Source organism: Bubalus bubalis, chromosome 10 (genome assembly GCF_019923935.1).
Source record: "Bubalus bubalis isolate 160015118507 breed Murrah chromosome 10, NDDB_SH_1, whole genome shotgun sequence".
Lineage (NCBI taxonomy): Eukaryota > Metazoa > Chordata > Mammalia > Artiodactyla > Bovidae > Bubalus > Bubalus bubalis.
The window spans coordinates 22,677,580-22,704,096 of NC_059166.1; the positions used below are offsets into that span (position 1 = coordinate 22,677,580).

The 26,517-nt window shown below is 38.4% G+C and overlaps 1 protein-coding gene across 16 annotated transcripts in view; it reads left to right on the top strand.

The window, feature by feature from the left end:
- PLAGL1 (PLAG1 like zinc finger 1) overlaps nucleotides 1–26,517 on the top strand; it is a 96,914-nt gene that overhangs the window by 21,725 nt on the left and 48,672 nt on the right. For 14 of the 16 annotated variants that reach the window (XM_044924161.2, XM_044924155.2, XM_025294437.3 and 11 more), the window contains exons 1-2: nucleotides 19,386–19,679; nucleotides 23,965–24,034. The gene's annotated coding sequence lies outside the window, so the exon portion shown is untranslated. Of the gene's footprint in view, nucleotides 1–18,859; nucleotides 19,020–19,385; nucleotides 19,680–23,964; nucleotides 24,035–26,517 lie in introns of those variants that run through there. The other 2 variants (XM_044924154.2, XM_044924153.2) reach the window with 1 other exon arrangement.

Sequence of the window (26,517 nt, forward strand, 5' to 3'; positions counted from 1 at the left end):
TATACTTTTTTTTTTTTTTTAATGTGGCTCCTCTGGGTCTTAGTAGGGGCATGTGGGATCTGGTTCCTTGATCAGGGGCCAAACCCGGGACCCCTGCATCCGGAGTGTGGTGTCTTAGCCACTGGACCACCAGGGAAGTCGCCACATTTATACTTTTGATAGATACTGTCCAGTTGTTTTCCACAGAGGCAGTGTAAACTCTCACCAGTAATACATGAGGAATGACAGTGCCTTTCTCTAAACCCTTGACAACGTCGTATGTGTTAAAATCTTAGAATCTTTGCCAATCTGATAAGTGGAAAAAGCTCGGCATAGTTTCACTTGACATTTCTCTTATGATGAGAAGCATGTTTTAGTGGATTTAAGAGCTGTCTCTGTATTCTTCTCTAAATGAACTGTGTCTGTTCATATGCTTTGCTCACCTTTCTATGGAGTTGTAGTCTTTTCCTTTCTGTTCTGTAGAAGCTCTCTCCACATTAAGGAAATCAGTCCTTTGTCATAAGTCATGGTGCCCCCATTCCCCCGCTCCAGCTTGTCCTTTAACTCTGCTTATCGTGTGTTTTGTCATGCAGAAAATTTGATTTTGCTATAAGGTTGAATTTATCAATTTATTTTTCATGGCTTTTGGAGTTTATGTCAAACTTTGGCTTTCCCTTCTACAGGAATTCATTTTAAGTATGTTGAAAGCTTTATATGTAAAGGCATTTATTGCATTCTTGGCAATTTTAAAAGTTGATAACAACATAGAAGTTCAATCATTGGGGAATGATGGCTTTCACTGTGATATAGCTACATAATGGGTTATTATGTAACCTGTGTAAATAATGTTTAGAGGAAGTTCCTCATATGTTTACAGATGAATGTCAGGGCAAGATGCTTGTGTTCAGGTTGAGACCAGAATCAAGACCATTTCTATTCCAGATTATCTCCATGATATAAAAAATGGAAAGGAATCAGTGGGAGGTAAATTAATCGTTGTAATTGGCGGTGAGATGATTTTGTTATTTAAAATGCCTTTTGGTTCTTTGCCAACTTCGAAAACCAGACCTTTTTTTTAATAGAGGAAACACCACCACTCGGCTGGCCCTGCACTTGTGTGTGCAGCGTGTGCTGTGTGCCTTGTAGGGTCCACTCACTCCAGCTGCTTGACAGTCTCCACACCTTTAGCAGCCCAGTAGTGGGACAAGGTGAACCGATGATTGTTTGTCCAGAATAGAGCTAGTTTATCCAGATTTTCTTCTTTTCTTTTTCTATTGTCAGGTATCAGGATCTCAGGGAACATTCTTCATTATGTATTTCACTGTAGAATAGGTGCAGCTCAGATTACAATGGTAACCTAAAGTCAGCATGGAATAGTGATTTTTTTCTAATTTCTCTTTGAAATTGTTAATCGTGGACTTTATTTTTAAATTAAGCCCCCCCCCCTTTTTTTTCTTCTTGGCTCTGTACACCCTCATAATACTTGGTAGAGTTATTTCTTCTGGATCCTGTTCAGTTTTAATTTCCAAACAAATGTAGCCAATCTCAATGCTTGAATTTTGACAAATATATTTATCCTTAGAGCTGCCACCACGGTTGAGAGAACATTTACATCAGAAGACTACAGACCTGACTTGAAAATATATATAATTTTAAAGGTATAATGTATTTTACACGAATATACTCTGGAATTACCTACAAGAGTGACAGTTAATTTTAGGTCGAGTTTTCGAAAGAGGTATAAACGTTTGAAAAGTTAATGGTTTATATAGTAACTGTATATAGTTAAATAATTAACTTCACAAGGAACTCTGCTTTGGTTATAGCATAAAATTGTAATAAGTAAACACGATAAAGAACCATATGAGCCATTAGTTGAATTCTTTGAGGTGCTGAGACTTCAAAGGGCCAGTATTGCGCATTTTGGGTATTTTGATTTCTTTGCATTTCCTAGTCATCTTTTTTTCTTAATCCTGAAAGGTATTTTGTTTATGCTCAAATCAAAATGAATGATATTCTTGAGGCAACTGGGGAGCATTAGCAAAAATCCCTTCTTTTGGATCTTATATGTGAGTCTGTAAACATATTAGCCAGACTGGAGAAATTGAGATAATTAGGATAGATATAAAATAGCAAGTTAGGCAAACATGATTAAGATTTCCCCACAGGACAGTGTTTTCCCGGTAAAGAGATTATTTTAAATATCAAACCTCATTTCAAAAGAGAAGCACTTACAGACGCTTTCATCTGTTGGAGCAAGAGCCTCTGTTTGTGTAAATCAAACCATTGCACAATCGCCAGAATCCGAATGTGGAAATTTCATAGATTCTGTGTAATGTGGAACAGTTAATGCTTGCTGGAGGTGGGTGGCAGTGGGGATCGGTGCTGTCATCTGGGCTGCTTAGGTTTTATTCCCTCACACTTGGCTGAGGGGTTTAGGTATCCTCCTGTTTGTTCTGTCCTTAAATAACTTTTCCCCTTCTCTTCTCTCCTGTTTTCTCTTCCTCCCTAGGCTCTTTTCTTGGAATTGTAAAAGAAACAAAAAGAAGGACCTAACTTGCAATTTCACTTTTTATTCTGACTACTATAGATTTAACTTCTCAAAAACTTCGCACTTTAGATAAAGCAACATTAAGGCTAAGTTTTAGTAACTGGTTTCATTTGTACTTGAGGACCCTGGGATGAATTGATCCAACCCGGAAATCTACGTTGAAATTTGCTTTCTCAATCTTTATATGTATTTTTTCTATCTGTTTGCCAGTAGTTACAATGGTTTGCAGGGAAGCCAAATGATGAAATACTCATTGATCTTAAGCTTCATTGTGTGGTTATAGATTGATCGAGAGATTAGAAATGAATGTATATCCCAACTCAAAAATAACAGCTAAACAGATTTAGTAAACAATTCAGAGGCTTGAGTAATATTTTTGGAAAATCATGGCCATAAGGATTCCTCTAAAAATATGCTATGAGAAATTTGGGGGGCCTTTTGTCAAGAAAAGAAACTTTGTAGAGCAAATGAGTGCTAGGTCTCTGAATTTCATAGAGTGGATGACTATCTTTGCTAGTTAGCCACATTAAATTCCTTTGGGGGTAGGATACAGTAGTATATTTGTGTACTAGAGTTGCCCTAACAAAATACCATGGAATGGGTGGCTTAAACAACAGAAATTTATTCTCTCACAGTTCTGGAGGCTAGAAGTCCAAGATCACGGTGTCATCAGGGTCAGTGTCTGACGAGACCCCTTTTCTTGGCTCATAGACAGTTGCCTTCTCTCTTTGTCTTCACATGGCCTCTTCTCTGTGGGTGTGGGCGAGATCTTCAGTGTTTCTTCCTCTTCCTACAAGAGTATCAGATCTGTCGACTTAGAGTCACACTACAGGGCCTCATTTAGCCGCCATTATCTCTCTAAAGGCCCTATTTCCAAATATAGTCACATTTGGGGTTAAAGCTTCAGCATATGAATTTGGGTGGGGGGACATACTGCAGTCTATAATAGGTAGAATAAGTTATAAGTAAATAATAAATAAGATGCAGTGATACTACTTAGGCTGAGAGAGTGTAAAATAGTTAGCATTGTGCTCTTTTTTTTTTTGTATGAATCGTATAAAATAGTTCATTATGTTATAGTTAAAAAAAGAATTTCTGTCAAGATTTACTTAGTTCTCTTCTCCTGCTAAACTTAATCTCCTTATGGCCAGGGATGAACCTTACTGAGTAGCTTTCAAGTTCTTTTGATTTTAATCTAAATTAAGAAATGCATTTTACATCATAATCCAGGACAAACACACACATACAGAAAATAATTTCTCAAAACCTTTTTTATGGAAACTGTGATTTTTTCTTATCCTTTCATTTCAATAGAGAGAAAAGGGTGATTGTGACCCATTAGATTGATTTCATGACCCACTAATAATTTATAACTCACTGTTTCAAAAACAGTAGCTTATTAAGTTTTGGTTGGTAGTATTGAATTGGCCACAAAGTTCATTTGGATTTTCCCGTAACATCTCACAACTCCTGGAATATAGTAGGCCTTCTGCAGATGTTTATCAAATATATGAATGAATGATTCAGTTGAATAAGTAAGAAGGAGCTGGAGTAAACTAGAGAAATTCTTTAGAGGCTGATTTTGTCCATTACTTATTGTCCTTTATTACTTAGTATTCCTGTTGGCTTCTATTTGGAGTGTTCCAAGACTGACTGAATTCACATCTCTTTAGGTGGCAGGTGGGTTTTTCATTTTTTTTTTTTAATATTTTTTGTTTTAGAATAGTTCTAGATTTACAAAAAAGAAAAGTTGCAAAGGTAGCCAGGAGAGCTCCCCATTACCCAGCACCCAGTTTCCCCCATTATTAATGTCTTTCATTTCTGTGGTACATTTGTCATGATTGTGGTTGTTCAGGCACTAAGTCATGTCTGAGACTGCAGCACACCAGGCTTCCCTGTCCTTTACTATCTCCTGGAGTTCACTCACACTCATGATTAGTGAGCCCCTAATGAGATGTTATTAGTAACTAAATTCCATACTTTATTCAGATTTTATTAGTTTTTCTCCAGTGTCCTGTTTCTGCCCCAGAATCCCATCCAGGATAGCACATACATTCAGTCCTCTCATCTCCCTAGGGGACCCCTTTGCGGTGACGATATCTCACATTTTCCTACTTTTGATGACTTTGACAGTTTTCAGAAGTACTGGTCAGGAATTTTGTGCAGAGTCCCTTAATTTGGGTTTGTCTAGGTTTGTTTTCTTCACAATTAACTCGGGTTTGGGGGAAGAAGACCATAGTGGATATGACTTATGGCTACCGATGTTGACCTTGATCACCTGACTGAAATGGTACATTTCAGATTTCTCCACTGCATATGTGCTACGTCACTTCAGTCGTGTCTGACTCTTTTTCAGCCCCATGGACTGTATCCTGCCAGGCTCCTCTGTCCATGGGATTCTCCAGGCAAGAATACTGGAGTGGGTTGCCATTTCCTTCTCCAGGGGATTTTCCTGATACAGGGATCGAACCTCCCTCTCTGAAGGTCTCCTGCACTGGCAGGCAGGTTCTTTACCACAAGCGCCACCTGGGAAGCCCACTGCAGTGTTACTGTTTTTCCCCCTTTCCATACTGTACACTTTAAAAAATTAATTTGTTTTTAAATTGAAGTATGATTGCTTTACAGTGTTGTTAGTTTCTGCTGTACAACACCATGAATCGGCTCTATGTAGACATGTATCCTCACCCTCTTGGACCTCCATCCCACCCGAGTCCACCCCTCTGCGTCATCACAGGGTACTGAGCTGAGCTCCCTGTGTTATACAGCAGCTTCCCTCTAGCTAGCTGTGCTACACGTGGCAGTGTGTATATGGCAGTGCTACTGTCTCAGTTCATCCCACCCTCTCCTTCCCCGCTCTGCATATCCACGAGTCCATTCCCTATGTCTACGTCTCTCTTCCCGCCCTTCTAAATAGGTGCATCAGTACCACTTTCCTAGAATCCATGTATGTGTGTTAATATGATATTTCTTTTTCTCTTTCTGACTTGCTTTACTCTGTGTGACAGACTCCAGGTTCATCCACATCACTATAAATGACCCAGTTCCATTCCATACTGTACACTTTGGAAGAAAGTCCCTGTGTGCAGGCTTCCCAGGTGGTGCAGTGGTGAAGAACCTGCCTGCCAACATATTAGACGCGGGTTCGATCCTTGGGTTGGGAAGAATCCCTTGGAGAAGGCAATGGCAACCCATTCCAGTATTCTTGCCTGGAAAGTCCCATGGACAGAGGAGTCTTGCTGGCTACAGTCCACGGGGTTGCAAAGAGTCAAATATGACTGAGCATGCAGGTGTGCAGCCCACACCTAAGCAGGGAGTGGAGGTGGAGGGTTATGCTCTACATTCTTGAGGGCAGAGTGGCTACACACATTATTTGGGGTTCTCCTGCACAGAATCTGCTTATTCTCCCTCAATTACTTACTTATTTATATCAGTATGGGGTCATACCGATGTAAATGGATGTTTATTTTATACTTTGGCTTGTAATTCAACACAGTGTGAATTATTTTGTTTGTTCAGATTATCCCAGTTTTGGTTATTGGGAATGGTTTTAGGTTGACTCCTGTGTCCCTCTGAGATACTGCCACCCTCATTTTGTTTTTGAGCACTTCCCTACTTACTGGTGGTACAAGATGCTCTGGGTTTATCTTGTTTACTCCCTGTCCCAGTCCTAGAATCAGCAGCTTCTCAAAGGGGGCCAATTCCTTTTATCGGAGGATGTTATTGGGAAAGAAAGATCTAAGCTCCGGGTGTGTTCTCTGCTTTGGTGTGTCATTGCATCTGGGTCTTCTCAGAGATAGGATATATGAATCTGCGTATTAAGCATATCTCTAACTATTTCAATATCCATCTGTATCTTTGTGAAGCTAAACATGAGCTTATAATGATATCTCTGACTCTAATCCAGTATGACATGGCTTATTCTCTCCTTCCCCTCTTTCTCATCAACATTGGGAGAAACTTGGTTCTCATCATCTCTCTCCAACAGTGGGAGAAACTTGGTTTCCACAATCCACCATCTATTTACCAGCTTTTCATTCCAGTGTATGATTTCAGAACTTTTAATTTGTTATTGTTCAGTCACTAACTTATGTCTGATTCTTGGCAACTCCATGGACTCTAGCCCACTAGGCTCCTCCATCCATGGGATTTCCCAGGCCAGAGTATTGGAGTGGGTTGCCATTTACTTCTCCAGAGGATCTTCCCAACCCAGGGATCGAACCCATGCCTCTTGCTTGACAGGCAAATTCTTTACCTCTGAGCCATTAGGGAAGTCCTTTTAATTTGTACCCCATGGGAAACAACTTTACCAACTAGAGTTCAATTTTTATGTACAGTCCTTTTGTCTTTAGTCCTTTTCAAAGTCACTTAGGTCATCACCCTTTTTCTCCAACCCCCTTCAGTGAATTTATGCCATACATTAGTAATAGATTCTTTTCACAGTCTGCATTCCATTCTGGGACTGCTTGACCTCCTGGGTGATTATTTTTTAAGTTCGCATACATTAAGGTTTACTTTTTAATGCCACATAATTCTATGGGTTTTATCAAATGCATAGTGTTATGTATCCACTGCTACACTGCTATCCAGAATAGCTTCACTGTCCTGTGCTTTACTGAGTCAGTACTCTTCCCTCCCCAAACTGGTGAATTCAATCTGGTTTTCATCTTTACAATGTTCTTTTTTTATCAGAATGTTATGAGTGCAATCATAACAGTATGTAGTCTTTTGAAACTGGATCCTTTTATTTAGCAATATGGGGTAAGATTCTTCTATGTTGTTGCATGAGTTAGTAGCTCATTCCTTTTGATTCTTGAATAATATTCCATAGTGTGAATGCATCATAGTTTATCCATTCATCTGCTGAAGGATATCTTGCTCCCAGTTTTTGATGATTATGAATGAAGTTGCTATACTCTTTCATCTGCATGTTTTTTTGGCAGCTATAAAATTTCCCATCAGTTGGATAAATACCAAAGAGGACAGTGGCTGGATGCTAGGGTATGTCTATCCTTAGTTTTGTAATAAACTGTCAAACTGTCTTCCAAAGTGGCCGTACCATTCTGCATTCCCACTAGCAATGATGGATTCTTACTCTGCAACCGTGTCAGAATTTGGTATTGTCAGGTATTTGGACTTTAGCTGTTCCAATAAATGAGTAGCAGAATCTTATCTTAATTTGCATTTCCCTAATGACAAATGGGCTTCCCAGGTGGTGCTAATGGTAAAGAACCTGCCTGCCAATGCAGGAGATGTGGGTTTGATCCCTGGATTGGAAAGATACTCTGTAGAAGGAAATGGCAACCCAATCCAGTATTCTTGCCTGGAGAATCCCATGGACAGAGGAGCCTGGTGGGGTTGCAAAGAGTTGGACACGACTGAAGCAACTTAGCAGCAGCAATGACAAGTGATGCTGAGCATCTTTCAGAGGCTTAGATGCCCTCTGTGTCTCTCCTTCAGTGAAGCGCCTGTTCAGATCTTTTGCCCATCTTTTTAAATGACTGGTGTTCTTGTTTAGTTTTAAGTACTCTTTTTGTATATCTGAGTATAAGTCACTTATTAGATATGTGATTTACATATATTTTCTCCAAGTCTGTGTCTTGTCCTGGGACTGTGAGTTTTTAAAAAGTTCTTTGGGTGATTTTGAATCTCTAGTCCAAAGCCCCAGGTCTGATTAAAATAGGAGAGCTGGATCACCTCTTCAGCTCCCTTGTCCCCTTCCTTTGCATTTCTCACTAGTCAGCCTCTCTGGGCCTTGATTGCCTCATTCGTAGAATATTAAGTTACCTTTGGGAGAGTAGGTATCTTTCAGTTTTCAGTTCTATGATTCCGTGATCACCTGACCTTTTGAAACCCTCCTGGAATGCTACCAGTATACAGTTAGATCTCCTTACCTTTCTAATTGCTTTCACAAAGGAAAAGAACTGCCTGATCTAGACATTGAGAGTCTTTTATTTCATTGTGGAATTTTATTACTCCCACTGCCTAAAACTCAACTGTTATGGTGGCATACCAGAGTGAAATAAATCTGTCAGCAACTTTAAAATTACAATAGGACAAAATCTACTGGATCATGTCTCAAAGGTACTACTCACAGAAATGGCCTCCATGTTTACCATGTTTTATAAACTTTGTACACTTGTAGGCAGGTGAGAAAACAATTTGGCAGTTTAGAATTTCCTTCTATCCTTCCTCCACGTAGCTAGTCCATCATTAAAAAGCAGACCCTATTTCTCTAAAAGTTGGGTTTTCTTTTCCTGCAAATATGTCTCCTGAAAGGCAGAACAGAGAAACTGCAAGTTATTAGACTCACAAAGAGGAAGCGTACAGTATCTTGAAGGTTATCTATAGATGGAATACTTTTAGGTATTAATTAAACCTTAGAACAGTAACACAGAAAGTACAGTAATAATTGCTAAAACTTCCTAACAAAATTGAACTTGTGGAGGCTCTTACCCCATCACATGGTGTTATTATAAATGTGGGATGTGGAGACCCTTTTCAACTTCAGTATTAGCTCAGTGCATTATAAACTCAAACCTCATAGTCAGAAAGCCTTGTTACTCATTTAGTTTCTGTCTCTGGCCTCTGCCACTATGCCCATGTTGTCTTATCTTAATGATTTTGTGGGAGTAGCATAGCACAGACTCTGGAATTAGAGAGTTTTGAACTTCATTACTTATTAGCTGAGAGATTTTTGGCAGGTTCCTTAACCTCCCTAAACTGTTTCCTCATGTGTATCATAATAATAATAGTGCCCACTTGAATTGCTGTGTCAAAGAAACTAATATAAACTAAAGGGTGTTTGGTGTAGTGTCTGGCGTACATTTGCTGCTGCTACTGCTGGTTTATGTGAAGTCACCTGGGTATTGTACTTTGAGTGAGAAGATCAGAAGACCAAAGACATTTCAGGAACCTGTGGAAGAGACTATATTTTAAATTATCTGGCAAAATCACCCTTACCTTCTGAAGAGACTCAGAAATACTGGTCAGAGCATTAACAGAAAAGCCCAGAGAGAAGGGTACCACTGACACTGATGGAAAGGGTCATTCCAAGCAGGAAGGAGTGGGGAATTGCACCAGAGGCTGCAGAGAGATCCCAGACAAAAGACTTTCCATTGGCTTTGGAGTACAGAAGGATATCAGTGGTGGGAAAGGATAGGAGGCAAGGATTGCTGACAGGTGGGGGTTCAAAAGTGAGGCATGAAGGATGCTAAAAAAGTAGAGAGCCCAAGTGGAGGCTATCCTCAAGAAGCTTGAAGGGGAAATGGGATTATAAAATGTGTCTAGAGGAGATCTGGGATTTGAGTTTTAATTTTTTGTAAGTTGGGTTAAATTTTTACAAGTTTGGAGAGGAAAAAGAGCAAGTGGAGAGTTAAATATGGGAGTCTGAGGAGATACAGAGTGCTGACTGATTGAATAAGTTTTTTTTTTTTTTTCTTAAAGACAGGTGATATTGACAAGCTTATAGGTAGTAGGAAGGCAAGGAAGGGGAGAGTTTGTTCTTGATAATCTCAGATTTCCAGGAAGTAGGAAAACAGTGGTGGTGGGGATTTTGAGACAGTTTGCAGAGGGGGATGAAGGGTTAGACAAGCTACCCATCAAATGAGATTGAGCTGATCAGGCAATATCCATCTTCATGAATGTCTTCATTTGTGGGAGCTTTCCCAGTATTTCTCAGCAGAATATGGGAGCATCATAATCAGGTGGTTGAATCTGACCTTGTGTTTTTAATAATTTTTTGTGGTTTTAAAGCTTTTCAAAGTATGAATGAATTCCCCCTATACCCTTGGCATGGATTCACCAATTGTTAACATTTTTCCACATTTGCTTTATCACTTTCATATATAATAATTATGTTGTTGAACTGTTTGAGAGTTAGACTTTATGACTGCCTAATCTTAAACACACCAGCATTTATCTCCTAGGAACAATGACATTCTTCATAACCACATAACAATGATTACACTCAAGAAGTTTAACATAGTCACAGTACAGTTATTCAATGAATAGTCCATATCTAAGTTTCTTTAAGTATCTTTCTAACTTAAAAAAATCCAGAATTTTTAGATCCAAGTACTGCATTCAGTGTGGTGTTTTTCATCTCATTTAATCTGGAAAAGTTTTTAAGCCTTACTCTGTCTTTCATAACGTTGATGTTTTTGAAGCATACAGTCTAGTCATTTATTTTTGAAGATCCATCAGTTTTGGTTTGTCTGTTTTTCTCATTGTAAAACTTGGGTTTTGTGTTTTTAGCAAGAATACTATGTAAGTGATGTGTTCTTATCCAGTGTTTTTCAACAAGAGGCACACTCAGCTTGTTCTATTATTGGTGATACTAAATTTGATAATTTGAGTTGGTATCTGTTAGGTCCCTTTGCTGAAGAGTTACTGCTTTTACCCTTTAAATGAAGAAGTAATTTGTAGGGAAATAGATGCTTGAAAACTATGTAGACTATGGAAATATCCTGTTTTTCAATTTTTACTCACTAGGTAAAGGTGTAGGAGTTTATGCGTTAAAGCAGAAGCTTAGGAGTCACTGGGGACATTCTGGGAAGAGGAGGAAAATATATCTTCTGATGATGATGATGTTTAGTTGCTAAGTTGTGTCCGACTCTTTTGAGACACCGTGAATTGAAGCCTGCCAGTCTCCTCTGTGGGATTTCCCAGGCAAGAATACTGGAGTGGGTTGCCATTTCCTTCTTCAGGGGATCTTCCCCAGCCAGAAACCGAACTCGCATCTCCTGCATTGGCAGGTGGATTCTTTACCACTGAGCCACCTGGGAAGCACATGTAATTATTGGTGAAGTTCAAGGAACAAGAGTTCAAGGGATCAGACTGCTAATTCTGAAAAGGAAAATTTTAAATAAGATGGACAATAAAGAATATGATGAAGCAGTTATGCGGTTAATGCAAGGCAGTTCATTGTTGTAATTTTTAAGTGTTTTTTAAAAGTTTTAATGAAAAGTATATGATAGATTTAAAGTAAAATAAATATATGGGCCCTCAGTTCAGTCTTTTGATGTTCAGTAATTCTCCGCTTTTAATCCTCTTCCTTTATGGATCTCTGAGTCTGCATCTTTCTCAGTTCAGTTTATCCGGTTATTATCCAGATAATAAATAACTTTCTGGTTTCCTCTAGGGTGGAGATGGCATGTTTTTCTGACTACACAGGGACCCGTCACCCGGTTGCTCTGTATGCAAAGTAAAAACATTCAACCAACACTTTCCTGACAGCCTCATATCTTGACTTATTCTCTGGCATTGCTGTGTGTCCAGCCCCTGGGGGGGCCCTTCTCCATTCCTAAGTCTGTTATTGCTGTTGCATTTGCTTTTGGTCTTTCAAAATCCATTGAACTCTCTCCAAGACAGCTCATGTCTCTCCTCTGATGTCCTTGTTTTCGAGGAGGTCTGGAAAAGAGATAAGATAAATAGATAGAGCCATCATCCCTATATTTTTTTACTTTAAAATTAGTGGCTAGTACTCATAAATTATGAAAAGTCTTTACCACCTTCCCTATTTCTTGTGTCATCTTGCTTATAGCTGTTGAATTTTGCGATGAAATTTTAATTATAGCAAAGAGAAAAACAGAACAACTATCAATATTTGGTATTTGTATACTGCTTTTATTTCTTTGCTCCAAAGGCCAGCCTTTGGTCAGTCATTGTCAACTTGCTTTTTTTTCATGCCACATGAAACAAGAATGAAAATTGATGCCATTGATTCTACTTTAAATCACTTCTGACCAGTTCTGGTTGCTTATTAATAAAAGGTGAAAGTTTGGGATTCTATCTTCATTTGATGTTGTATTTTCATTTCATTTTAAGTAGGAAAATTCACTGAATTTCCTGAAAATTCACTGAAAATTCAGTAAATTTTCCTACTTAAAACTTTAAAATTCATATCCACATTTTGTATAACTTGAATTACATCAGTACATTTTCCTATAGAAATAGAAAGCACTGCTGCTTAAATCAGTGGGGCATCCTTACTAACGTCTTTGAGAGCCACAAGTGGCCATATTCTTCCATCTCATGTACCATCTTGGCCTTTGGTATGTAACTAAGAACCATGATTATTTTGTTGTTCTGTCCAACATGTATGTAACACAAAGTCTTTGCCACATAATATAAAAAATATTGACATTTATCACACATTGCCTTGTGAGCTTACTATGCTCATCAACTACCAGTCAGTTAAAGAAAGAAATGGACATTAGTCAGTGTTGCTTTGGGAAATATAAAAAGATGTTCTCATGGAGGCCTGAGGAAGTGATACCTGGTTGGAGAAGTCATTGCAAATATCGACAGGAGTAGGGAAGGGGGAAGAAATCCCATGAGCCAAGAATTACAGTCTCTCAAAAAAAGAGAAGTGACTTGAAGGTTGAGAGGGAGTAGCATATGGCCAGTGAGAGGTTGTCTGGCCAGAAGCCATGGGCCTCAGAACTATGTTTATATGGATTTGAGGGTTATATTTCGTTTAGAGAAAATTAAATCTAGCAGCACCTATTGAATATTTGTTAAGTTGAATTTACTAGAAAATAAAGTTGTTATGATTTAAATGTTAAACATAATGCAAACTGTGTAAGGAAAGAACACTGGATTAGGAGTCAGAGGATTTGAGTTTCATCTCTGTCGTCTAAATCCTCCAGGTGAGACAATGAATTGATAAAGTACAAGGCAGTACTAATGAAAAAGTCAACAAAAGCAGAAGGTGATTTCTAATTCAAACTGCTATGGATGAAGAGAAAAACTGTCTCCTATAATTTCTTTTCTCCCCATTCCATTCAAGGAAGACTAGGAACATTTCTTCTCAACTTTGCTGAGTCCAATGTACATCTATAACAAAATCCAGCTATTTTAAGTGTATCATTTGGGGAGGTATGATATATGCATATATATACATATGTATTGGAGAAGGCAATGGCACCCCACTCCAGTACTCTTGCCTGGAGAATCCCATGGATGGAGGAGCCTGGTAGGCTGCAGTCCGTGGGGTCGCTAAGTCAGACACGACTGAGTGACTTCACTTTGACTTTTCACTTTCATGCATTGGAGAAGGAAATGGCAACCCACTCCAGTGTTCTTGCCTTGAGAATCCCAGGGATGGGGGAGCCTGGTGGGCTGCCGTCTATGGGGTCACACAGGGTCGGACATGACTGAAGTGACTTAGCAGCAGCAGCAGTGTATGTGTGTGTGTGTGTATGTGTGTATGTATATATATTCAGGTGATAGTCTCACTGATCAAGATATAGAACATTCCTATCCTACAAAGTTCTTTCATGTTCCTCCTCCATCCACTCTGGGAAAGCATTGGTCTGCTTTTTGTCACTCTGTTAGACTTTCTACCTAAAATTTCATATAAATGGAATCACATAGTATGTATATCTTTTATATATACAGCTTCTTTTACTCAGAATAATGCTTTTTAGATTTACTTATGAGGTGATCATCTGTTTGCTCATTTTCCTACTGACATTAGGGTTGTTTTCAGTTTGGGGCTAACACGAATATTTGCGTATAAGTCTGTGTAGACATATTGTTAATTCTCTTGGATAAATACCTAGGAATAGGATTGCAGGGTCAAGTAGTAAATGCATGTTTAACATTAAATGAAACTCAAAACAGTTTTCCAGAGTGGTTGTACCATTTTATATTCCCACCAACAATGTCTGAGAATTCTAGTTTTCTCCCTTATTGGAAGCACTTAATATTGTTAGTCTTCTAAGCTTTAGCCATTCCAGTTGGTATGTATGATATTTTACTATGGTTTTAATTTGCATTAGTCATGGAGGAAATGATGTTGAGTGTCATTTATGTGCTTATTGGGCATTTGTATATCTTCTTTGGTGAAGTGTGTTTTTAAGTCTGGAGCTAGTGATAAAAAACACCTGCCAATGCAGAGGACATAAGAGAGACAGTTTTGATCCCTGGGTTGGGAAGATCCCCTGGAAGAAGGCATGGCAACCCACTCCAGTATTCTTGCCCAGAGAATCCCATGAACAGAGGAGCTCCCATAGGGTTGCAAAGAGTCGGACATGACTAAAGCGACTTTGTATGCATGCATGCATGCCCAGTTTTATTACATTGTCTTTGTATTGTATGAGTTCTTCAAATACTCTAAGTTGTGTATGATGTTAAGTGTAAGTTTTTTTCTCCATACAGATAACCAGTTCCCATACCATTCCTCTTTTTCCAATGGAATGATGTTGTATCTCTGTCCAAAATCAATAGATCATATACATATAGATCTATTTCTGGACTCAATGTATGGTTCCATTTATCCTTATGCCATCCAGACTTAATTATTGTAGCTTTGTAGTAGGCCTTAAAATCAGGTAGAGTAAGTCTTCCAACTTTGTTCTGCTTTTTCATTTTCATTCTTATAGGTTCATTCCCATGTAAAGTTTAAAGTCAGCTTGTCTATTTCCACATCAAAGGTACTGTGATTTGGCATATTACAAGAGGATTGAAAGATGAATTCTCAAAATATATATCTATATCCTAATCCTGGAAGCTGTGACTGTCACCTTATTTGGGGGAAAAATAGGAGGGTGTCTTTGCAGATGTAATAATTTAAAGATCTTGAGATGAAGAGAGATCATCCTGGGCTTATTCATGTGCATCCTACATCCAATGATAAGTATTCTTATAAGATAGACACACACGGGATAAAACACAGGACACTCACAGAGCAAAAGGCAATGTGAAAATAGATGCACAGACTGGAGTGATGTGGCCAGAAGCCAAGGAAGCCAGAGAATGCCAGCAACTACCGAAAGCTGGAAGAGGCGAGGGATGGATTCACATCTAGAGCCACTAGAGGGAGTGAAGCCTCGCTGACACCTTGATTTCGGACTTCTGGCCTCCAGCACTGTGAGAGAATACATTTCTCATTTTAGCCACAAATTTGTGATAGTTTATTGTAGCACCCATAGGAAACAAATACATCTATTATCAGGTTGAGGAAGTTTCTTTCTTTTTCTGAGCTTTGCTTTTTTTTTTTGCCCCACAAGAATGGGTTTTGGATTTTTTCAAATACCTTTTCTGCATCAATTGAAAAATATTTTTTTCATGCTATTTTGTTACTGTGGTCATGATCTATATAAACTCTCTGCTCTCATGATATTAACTGTAGTATGATCAAAGTTGTTACTTGAGTAACACCTATTTGTGAAAGTGTTGGGTATTGACACATTGTTTCGAACTGTAAATATGTCAGCATGGGTCTTCTAGCTTTATGTTTGCTAAAGACATTTTAGGAAGTCACTGAAGAATCAGAATAAAACTGTATCTCAAAATACTTAGAGACAAATGGTGATTTTAAGATTTATCCTGAATAGTTCTCTATGAAAGAGACCACACTGGTGACCCACTGGTTCAGTTTGGCCTTGAGATAAATTTAGTTAGCTTCCATAGTGCTTCCAAAATTAAGGAATTTGATATTGAAACACTATATATCATGGCTGAAAATGGCATACATTTGGCAATGCTGGCCTGAGCTGGTATAAGCTTTGTATAAGCATCTGCCCCTTATACAAAAAAAAATGTTCTTTTTACTTTAACATAGTCTTGCTCTTTTTTTGTTTTAAATTCCATATTGATTTGAGTTTACAGCCTTTGCTCTAGAACTTTTGGGGCACATTGTAATGCCAAGGCACGTGTCATTCAGGGAAAACCTAGAGAAAAGGAGGGCATCACAGTTGCCAGCTCACAATATTCATGTTCAAAGAGAACTTTGTGGAAATAACCAAAAGAGAAAAAAGGATTTTTCATATATTTCATTACTAACAAGAGAGACAAGCTGATCGACTTAGGGATAAAGAAGGGACAAAGAAGCACTAAAATAAATAAATAAAAACCCTAGACCACACAAAGAAAAGAAAGCAAAAAACAGAACAAAATCCCTCACCTACAGCAACCAAAGAAAGAAGTACAACCTTGTGATGTAAAATGTGAGAAGTGATGGCAAAGCAAAGATACCAAATACTCTGTGATAGATGTGTGGTGTATATCCTTCCACTCTCCTGCAAGACATTCTGAGGAAACAGATGATCAAAGTCTGAGAATTTTCACAGACATCCTCCAATTGGGAAAGTGGTGTCCTTGTGACACATCATGGAAACTTTACAAACCACTGTTGCATCTTGCCCAAAGCAAGAAAGTTTGCCACCCTCTGGAGTACTGTGCTGAATTGGGCAAATGAATTGATCCTTATAGATATGGAATATTCCCTTGAGTGGCTTGAAAATGGGCTGGTGAGGACTTACAGGAGCCTCAGAAGTGATGGCTGACTTTCCCACAGAAGGCTCTGTATTCACCTTCAGTCTGAGTTTCACAGTCCCCTATCTTCTGAAACCCTCAAGTCCCAGAAAGGATGGATAGAAATAACATTCAGCCCTGAAACTGAAGCTCTGGATAGGGAAGACAAACACATCTCAGGTGAAGAGGAAAGTGCACTGGGAATTCACTCTGTTTGTTAGTGCAAACACAAGGTCTGTTGTTAACTTTTAAGGATAAGCAAGATAAAAGATATGACATAGGTGTTATGTAAACATGTTATAAATGGGAAGCAAGGAAAACAGTGTGAAGGAGATGAAGAAGCAAAACTGGAAGAAAACACAGCCAAGGAACAGACATTTATATTCCTTATATATGTTTGACTCACCAGAGGAAAAGAATATGATTCCACGAAGTAGCTCAAGGATAAGACAAGAATGTGATGAAAAAGGAAATTGCATAGCTAAGAAAATAAATTTTTCAAAAGAACATGATTTTAAAATCCAATAAGCTAGAAAAACCAAAGACCAGAATTGTTTAAAGAATCAGAATGAATGCAAATCAAAAGATGGATATAGAAAATAAAAATCAAATATAAGACTAACGGGTGACTCTGAAGTAGAAAAGCCAATGAATGAAAGATAAATTTATTCAGATATATAATATGAATGGGATACTACACTAAGAAGAATGAAATCCATAAGTTGAAAGATTATACTATCTACTGGGGGAAAATTGATACAGAAAAATTGACACTAAGATATAGTCCAATTAAGGATATACAACTGCTTTAATGATAAAGAATTCTTTTCTTTATCCAAGCAGAAAAATCAAATCACTTCCCAGGGAAAATCACACAGGATTCAGCTCTCTCCACAGAAATCTAGAATGTCAAAAAATCAGTGAAGTATCTTCTCTTCAACCACCCTCTGTTTTTTTCCGTCTTTTAACTTTATTGAGGTTTTCAATGGTTAAGTCTCTTGGTAAATGTCACATTGCACTTGAGAATATGTGAATTATTTTCAAATATCTTTTGATATTGATTTCTAACATGATTCCACAGTGATAAGAGAACAGACTCTGTATGATTTCAATATCTTTAAACTGTGAGATTTTTGTACCTTGTTTTCTGTTCCTGGATATGTTCGAGTGTCTTCTGGTTTATAGTCTATGGGAATAGAATTTATATCTTGCTGCTGTGTGAAAATTATATAAATCTTAATTATGTTGAATTGGTTCATCGTGCTTTTCAGGTCTACTATATCCTCCTACTTTTCTATCTATTCATTCTATTAGTTTTTGAGAGTTTGATATTAAAACTCCAACTAAAAATCTTAATTTATCTACTTAAAAATGATTATAATATATTGTGGAACTATATGTAACTTTGTTCCTGTATTTTCCAAGTCTCCTATGAATGTGTTATCATACTTTCCTAATTAAAAAAATCAGTGAAGCAATTGCCTTCTTTTTCTGTTAGGTTTTGAAGAGGAGGTGTGAATCCAAAATATTTACTCACTCTGAGTTTTTGGTTCGTTTGTTTGTTTAATGTGTAGAGATAAACAGATAAAACATTACTCTATAAGTGCTCCTTAAGAAAACAGCTTGAAAAAAGAGAGTCCCTCAAGAAATAATTCAGGAACGGATATGTTAGGATGAACACTGAATTCATTTAAATATAGAATTAAGAGTAAACATCTGGGAGAAGAAGATGGTCGAGCACTTGTAAATGTGCTGAGTGCTCAAAGCTGAAAGTAATACAAGCCATGGAAATCCGGAGACTGCGGAGAAGATGGATAGACGTGGACGATGTTGTTAACATATTTCAGAGCTACGAGAGAGTCTGAAATACGTAGTGAACTGCCTCTCTAAGTCGTTTTACTTAATGCTTATAGGCCTCTTTTAGCAATGTGTATCTTGCAGGGAAGAAAGCAACCGCTGGAGGTTTGCTTGTTTCTCCAATCCAAAGACCATTTTAAAATGACTTCAAGCACACCCAGTATGATTCCATAACTGTAAAATAACTTCCTTCTAATCTTTTCTGTGCCTTAGTGTCTCCAGCTGTGAGACCGGGAGGAGGAGTAGTTCTCTGCCGGGAGGGGGTCGTGAGGACTCCGTGTGTTTACCTGTGAAGTGCTTAGCACACTGCCTGACTCAGGACGAGTGGGCACAGTTAGGCTGCCATGATTTCCACGCGGCACGGGGAGAGGAGGTAAGTTTGGCCTATGGCAGTATTCTCCTAGCATCTGTCGTGTTTCTCATTTCTGATTTGGCTCCGGGCGGTTCATCCTGGTGGTAACTTGAGTGAACCATCCCCGCTACGGTATGGGGCTCCAGGCTGGTTCGGGTCTACCTGCGCCAGCTCTGCACCTGGGCGACCTTGGCTTAGCCCCATACAGATGACTCCATCGGCCAGGCGTCTGGGCGCCGGTCCTCTTCCTCCGCCCAGGCCGCCGACCCCCTGGCTCCCCAGCGGGGCCTCCTCCTGCCACGTGACGCCCCCGCCAGGGGCCCCAGCGCCCTCCCCGCGGCCGCGCCGTTCCGGCTCCCGGGCTCCGCCTGTGCGCGGCCTCCTCGGCGCAGCCATCCTCGCGGCCGCTGAGGGCGGCAAAAGCCCACGGCATCTGCCATTTGTCATTCAGCCCGTGGGTACCGCCCCAAGCCTTGATTTAAGCCCGTGTGGGGCGGATTCTAGCCTCACTCTCCTGGAGAGCGGACAGACGGACGGGCGGACGGGGCGGCTCTCCTTGCAGCCGCTCGGACCGCGCGGGGCCTTGGCTCACGGGGCGCTTCCCCAGGTCGCCGTCATGGCCGCGGAGGCGGCACGCCCGAGCTGCCGCGCTTGAGTTCCGGGGGGTCCGGACCCCGCAGGGTAGGTGGTGGGGAGGCTTGCAGCCGCGCTCAGGGCGAGTTGAGAGGGGGAACCGAGGGGCCGCGGCCGGCCTGGGGCTGTGGGGCGGCAACATTGCCGCGGAACGGGCACCGCGCCGGGCTCCGTGCCGCGCTCCAGAGGGTGTGCCGGTGCCGCCGCGCTGCGTACGTTAGGGGGTCCGGGCTCCTCGGGACCCGGCGTGAAACTCTGACAAATTGTCTCCGGGCGAGCCAGCTCGGCTCCGAGAACGAATTCTTTTCCCCCTCGGCTGTTCTTCATGCCACTTTTTGAAACGCTCGCGTGTAGTTGATTTGCGGTAAATAGACTCGGTTTTTGAAACCTGGCACTCTAACCTTGCTAAAAGGCCGGGGTGGGGTGGGGTTGGTGGGGGGGCAGGGGGAGAAAGTCTGTTCAAAGTAATAATGTGACTAAACATGAAATGTTTGCGTTTACATCCATGATGGAAAATGTGATTCGATTCATGCAAAATTTAGACCTAGGGACCCTATCAGGTAGGCACCGAAGACGATTCTAAAATGCGGGCTCTTGAAAATTTCCTAGATTAGGATAACTGATAATGCAACTTTGGTTATTTACGCTCAGCATCAAACTTTCAGGGTAGTGCCGGGGATTTTTACTTCTTAATAAATATACTCCTGTAATTTTGATTACTTTTTTTTCTTCTTCTTCAACAAATGTATTACTTTTATGTTTTAGGAAACCAATAAAAATTAAAAATAGAAACACTCAGCTTAGGTCCTCCTTCTTCCAGGAATCCTTCTCTAACCCCTCCCTCCCCAGGCAGGATCGGAGGCCCCTCCTGTGAGCTTTCTGGGGCCTCACTGAGGTCCTGGTCCCTATGTCCTCCCCCTACCCTCCTCGCGTGTATTAACCCATCAGTCTCGCTCGGAGCCCAGTGGCTACTTAGCACATGGTAAGTGATTAATACTGTTTAACGACCAAAGGAAAAGATAAAACGAGCTGATGTTTCACAGTTTTAGCCCTGAAATTATAGAGTGATAAATTAGATAAGAACGTTTACTTAAAGTTAAGGATCTAGAAAGTTGACAACATCCGATGTCCGGGCTACACGTCCCAGCAGATCCACTCCTAGGTATTTATCCTGTAGCCGTGATGTTTTTACAGGATTGAAACCCATTTAGTGGGTCATGAAAACAATTAAGTGGCGAGTGATCAGAATTTGTAAAACGTGAACTAACAGAGAATAGAAAATCATCAGAATGTGTCTCAGGTCATAGGGTATTTGCTTCATGAAACTTTTTTTTTTCTTCTCTCAGTTTTATACACACACAGATGTGTGTCATGATGTAAAACGTCATTCTTTAGGATGAGTCATGGTCGAAAAAGTTTGAAAGCCACTGCCCTAGATAAATTTTCATACATATACACAAGCAGACGTGTACAAGAAGTTTGGCTATGGTGTTGTTTGTAAAACTCAGAAGCTGGAAGCAACCTCCGTTTCCATCTGAAGGAGGAATATAAATTATACTCCAGTCATAAAATGGAGCCCACCCAGTACAGTGGTGAATAAAGTAGTTTTGTGTCTTAACACAAAATGCGTCTTAATAACGAGGGGGGAAAAAAAAAACGTTGCTGAAGAAGACTGTATGATATCATCTATATGAAATTCAGAACCTTATGAAATAAAGGTGTGGTTTAGGGGTGCATATGTAGACATTAAAAACTGTATAGAAAAATTGTAAAGCAATTAACACCATAAAAATCAAGTTAGTGGTCATGTCTTAGGGGTGAATATGAAGGAACACACTATGAGGTTTTGGCCGGGGGCAGGTTTTGAGACGTGGAAAATGCTGTATCTCCTGACCTCGGCAGTAGTTACATGGGTGTTTACTTTATAACTCTTTGTTAAATGCTACATATAATGTCTGTATGTTAAATTTTCCTGAAAGTATATTAAAACATGGGCTTCACAAAATGAAGAAACCTGAAGCTTCCCGGCTTTCCTTTAAAGAAGTCCTGACCAGAGAGAGGTACTTAGGGAATTTAAAGAATATTAATGATATTTTATTTCATAAACTCTGGAGATACATCAGTGTTCATTAAATTCTTTATATGTTTTATAACTTTAATAATTTGTTAATATTTAGAAGAAAATAAAAGTCATTCACAGATAGTACTGTGAACATTTTAGTGTGCTTGCTTTCTAGAAAGCAACTTTTATGTATTTTTACAAAATTGAAGTTATAATTCATATAGTAATGTAAGCTAAAATCAAATTCTTTATACAAAAAAATTGAATACTGAAAAGTATATGAAAATGTAACATCTTCTACAAGGAGTTTAAAATGCTAACATGCTGTTTGTTATATTTACTTCAACAATTTCAGTTCCTCAGTCACTCTAGGCCACATTTCAAGTGCTCAGTAACTACATGTGACTAGTGGCTCTTATATTTTATTATGCTGTATTACTTTATATTATGCTGTATTATATAACAGAACATTTCCATCACTGCAGAAATTTCTGTTGGAAAACAGTTCAAGCTACAGGCCTTCAGTTGCATAAACTGCCGGCAATTTCTTCTTTGTGCTTTTGTGTCTTAAGATATTCTTTATTATTAAGGAAATATATGTTGAAAATTTTTTCTAAAAGTTTTAAAGTTTGCATTTTCACATTTCTTTATCTGATAAATATAGGTATACATAAATGAACATATTTATTTGTTTGCTTTTTCCCATGCACAGTACCCATGGTTTGCGGTGCCACCTCTCTCATATACATATTTCCAGAAATACTTGGGCTCATTTCTGGATTCTCTGGTCATTTATTTGTCTCTTCCTGCAAAGACTACAGATTTTTTCCTTACTTTTGTCTTATGTATAGTATATTTTTCAGTTCTAAGAATTAAAAATGTTTTTCATTATGATTTTTTTTCTTTTTCCTATGAGATTTTTAGAAGTATTTTCAGTTTTCAAATGTGGAAAGTTTTATGAGTTATCCTTTTGTTACTGATTTTTTTAAAGCTTGCAGCGTAGTCAGCAAATTAGGGTTCTGTGCTACCAGTTCTTTGAAATTTAAGAATTGCTTTGTGGCCTCACGGTTAGTTTTTCAACTGCTCCTTGAATGATTGTGAAGAATATATATTCACAGACTTTTGGGACAAGGTAGGTATATAAGTAAATGAGCACACACATATATATATATGTCTTAGATCAGGCATAAAAATTGTAATGTTCAAATCTTTTTTAACCTTGCTAATTTTTGGTTTGTTTAATTACTGAGATTGGTATAATAAAAATGTCACAATAAAATAATGAATTTTCTCAGTTTCTTCTTGCAATTTTGTCAACTTTGCTTTATAAAAGTTGAAGGTACATACAAGTCACATGCCCACAAGAAGAGTACGTACTGCTTTTTCTTCTCTGTGTATTAGATCTTTTGTCATGCTGTAGCGGTGTTCTATGCCTCCTTACCCACATGCCTGTTACCTTAAGATCCATTTTGTCTTATAATATCCTAGTCACACCTCTCTCTTAGTTAGCATTTGCTTAGAATATCTCTTTCACAGGTAAAACCAGATAGTTTTCTCTAATCCACTCTGACAGTCTGACCTTTAACTGGATCTTCAGTCCAATTGAATTTAATATAGTAGCTGATGCACTTAAGAAGAAAGTTAGCATTATCTTTTATGGTTGTTTTTGTCCCCCCTTTTTTTTCCCTCTTCTTTGCTACCTTTTGGATTTTTTCTTATTCCATTTTCTTCCCTCTCCACTAGTATGAAAATCACATATTTTATTTATTTTAGTGGTGTCATTCAAAATTTTAGTGTACCAACTTAATCTGAAGTTTATCAATTTTTTTTCTTTTACAAATAATTCAAGAAGCATACGTTGCCTTGATAACCATGTAATCTCCCAGCTTAAATGTTGTCTTCCATAGTTTAGTTCCATCTTGATTTTTTTTTCTCCTATAAATTTGACATCACTGTTTTTTTTTTAATGATTTGTCATTCCTTTTTACACCTCAGATCTTTCTCTTCTTCTTAAAACATATATTTTAGAAGCTTGTTTATTAAGCGACAGTTGATGGCAAACTTTATCTGAAAATGGCTTTATTTTGCATGCATATTTGAATGGTAGTTTTCTTAGACATATATTTCCCGGCCAGCAGTATATTTCTCAGCCCTTTGAAGGTGACATTCCAGTGACTTCTACTTTCAGTGTTACAGTTAGTTCAAACAACTGTTATTTGTTGGTAATTTGTTTGTTTTGCCTGATTTTAAGATCTCTTTTGTTCTCTACAGCTTTGGGACAGAACGTGTCTCGGTGTGGACATTTCACTGATCCTGGATTTATTGTGTTCCTGTCTCTAAGGTTTGTTTTTCATCACTTCTTGAAAGTTTTACCTTTTATGTCTTTCAGTATTGCTTTTCCTCCATTTTTTCCCATTCTTTCCTTTAAGAACTCTGATTAGACTTCTATTAGACTTCGTCATTCTGTCGTCCATCTCTTTTAACATAGCTTTTATATATTATACATTTTTGTTCATGTTGAATTCTAGGTAATTTCTTCAGATCCTGTATTCTGAACTTTGTCTAAATTTTTTTTCTTCTTCAAATTGAGCTGTAATTTACAAACAATGAAGACATAAGAATAAAGTGTATGGCTTGCATATAAAAGTTGCAAGGGGTGACAAACTATGAGCTAGCTCCAACCCATAATATATTTTCATATATGAGATTTTGTTGAACATAGCCATGTCCATTGAGCAGAGTTGGGTAGTTATAACAGAGACCGTATGGCCCACAAAGCCTAACCTATATTTTATGTGATCCTTTGCAAAGGAAGTTTGGTGATGCCTCTTCTATAATATTGCATATACTACAATTTATTTACCTATTTTCCTGTTGATAAGCATAGGAGTTGTTTTCACATTTCAACCATTATAAATAAAATTGCCATAGATGTTCTTGAAACTGCCATTGGTGAATATATATATTCTTATCCCTTGGATATGTACCAGGGAGCTGAATTGATGGTCTTTGGGTAAGTTGGTTGCATTTCCATGAATAATAATAATGTTGAACATCCTTTTATATCTTTTTTGGCCATTCCAATTTCTTTTATGAAGTCTCTATGCAAGTCTTTTGCCCATTTATTTTAATTAGGTTATCTTTTGTTAGTGATTTTTAACTCCTTATGTGTTTTGAATAGGAAACCTTAATCAGGTACATGTTTGCATATATTTTCTACCTCTCTTATTCCCTTAATAGTGCCTTTGGACAGGCAGATCTGTTTTTTTGAAGTCCAATATATCAATTTTGGGGGGAGGGGGGTGGGAGGGTAGAAAGGGTTGAGGGTGCTTTTTTGTATCCTGTTCACAGAATTTTCTTCCACCTTCATTGTTGCCCTCCATCAAGATCCTGAAGACATTTACTTATTGTTTCCTGTAGAAGCTTTGTACTTCTAGTCCTCACTTTTGGGTCTTGCTAAATTCACTTTTCAGTTCTGGTAGTTTGTAGATCCTTTTTATCCCCCTTATTTCTTGGCTCTGCCACACAGCATGCAGAATCTTAATGCCCCCTGCAGCAAAAGCTCAGAGTCTTAACACTGGACCTCGAGGGAAGTCCTAGTTTGTAGATTGTTGCAAATTTTCTAAATGTACCATCATGTCATCTGTTAAAAAAGTTTAAATTTTTCTTTCTAATCTCTGTTCCCTTTTTTTTTTTTTTTTTTTCTTGCCTTATTGCACTGGCTTGGAACAGACTTTACCAAAATTTTAGAAATGGACATCCTTGCTTTTTCCTAATCCTAGAGGAGAATATCTCTCTTTTAAGGATGATGTTTACTGGACATTGTCTTGTAGATACTCTTTACCAAAGTAAGAAATTTTTTATTTCTAGTTTACTGAAATTTGTTTTCACAAAGGTGTATCAAAATTTTAAAACCCTTTTTATTATGAAATAATTTTAGATTTACAGAAAAGTTGCAAAAATAGTATAGAGTGTTCCTGTATATGCGTCACCTAGCTTCCTCTAATGTTAACCGATTACACAGCCATGATACATTTACCAAAATTAAGCATTAATGCTGGCACAATACTATTAACTATAGACATTATTCATATTTCTCCAGTTTTTCCATCAATCTGTTCCAGGATATAATCCATATACCACATTACATTCAGTTGCCATGTCTCCCTAATCTACTCTAACCCATGATAGGTTTTGAGTCTTTTCTTATTTTTCATCACCTTGCCATTTTTGAAGAGTACTGGTCAAGTATTTTATACAGGGTACATCAGTTTGGGTTTGTCTGATGTTTTCTCACAATTAGACTGAGGTTATGGGCTTCAAAGGAAGCACACCAAAGAAATATTGTATCCTTATTGCATCATATCTGAGGGCACATGATATCCATATCAACACATTAACCTTGATCACATAGTTTAAGTAGCATCTCCCAGGCTTCTCCTTTGTAACATTTCTGTTTTTCATTTTTTACACTCTTTCTGTTAGAAGCAATTTAACATTCAAGGTAAGGAGAGGGAAAAAATATCAAATGACTTGTGAGTATATATTAAAACTACCATAATAATTAATAAATACATTGAGGGATTCACTTTGAGATTGTGTAAATGCCCTGTTTCTCTTTAAAAGTGTTGTCCACTGTTTTAGTATTTAACTGACCTTGCCTGTAGCAGTTATTATTGTAGTATTGTAGTGGTGGTTTTCCATTTCTTTTATTCTTTCTATTTTAATTGGAATTCTGACTCAGGAGCCAGACTGCCTGAGTTCAGTTCCTAGTTCTTCCCTTCCTTTGCTGTACAGTTTAATATTGAACAGTTACTTACCCTC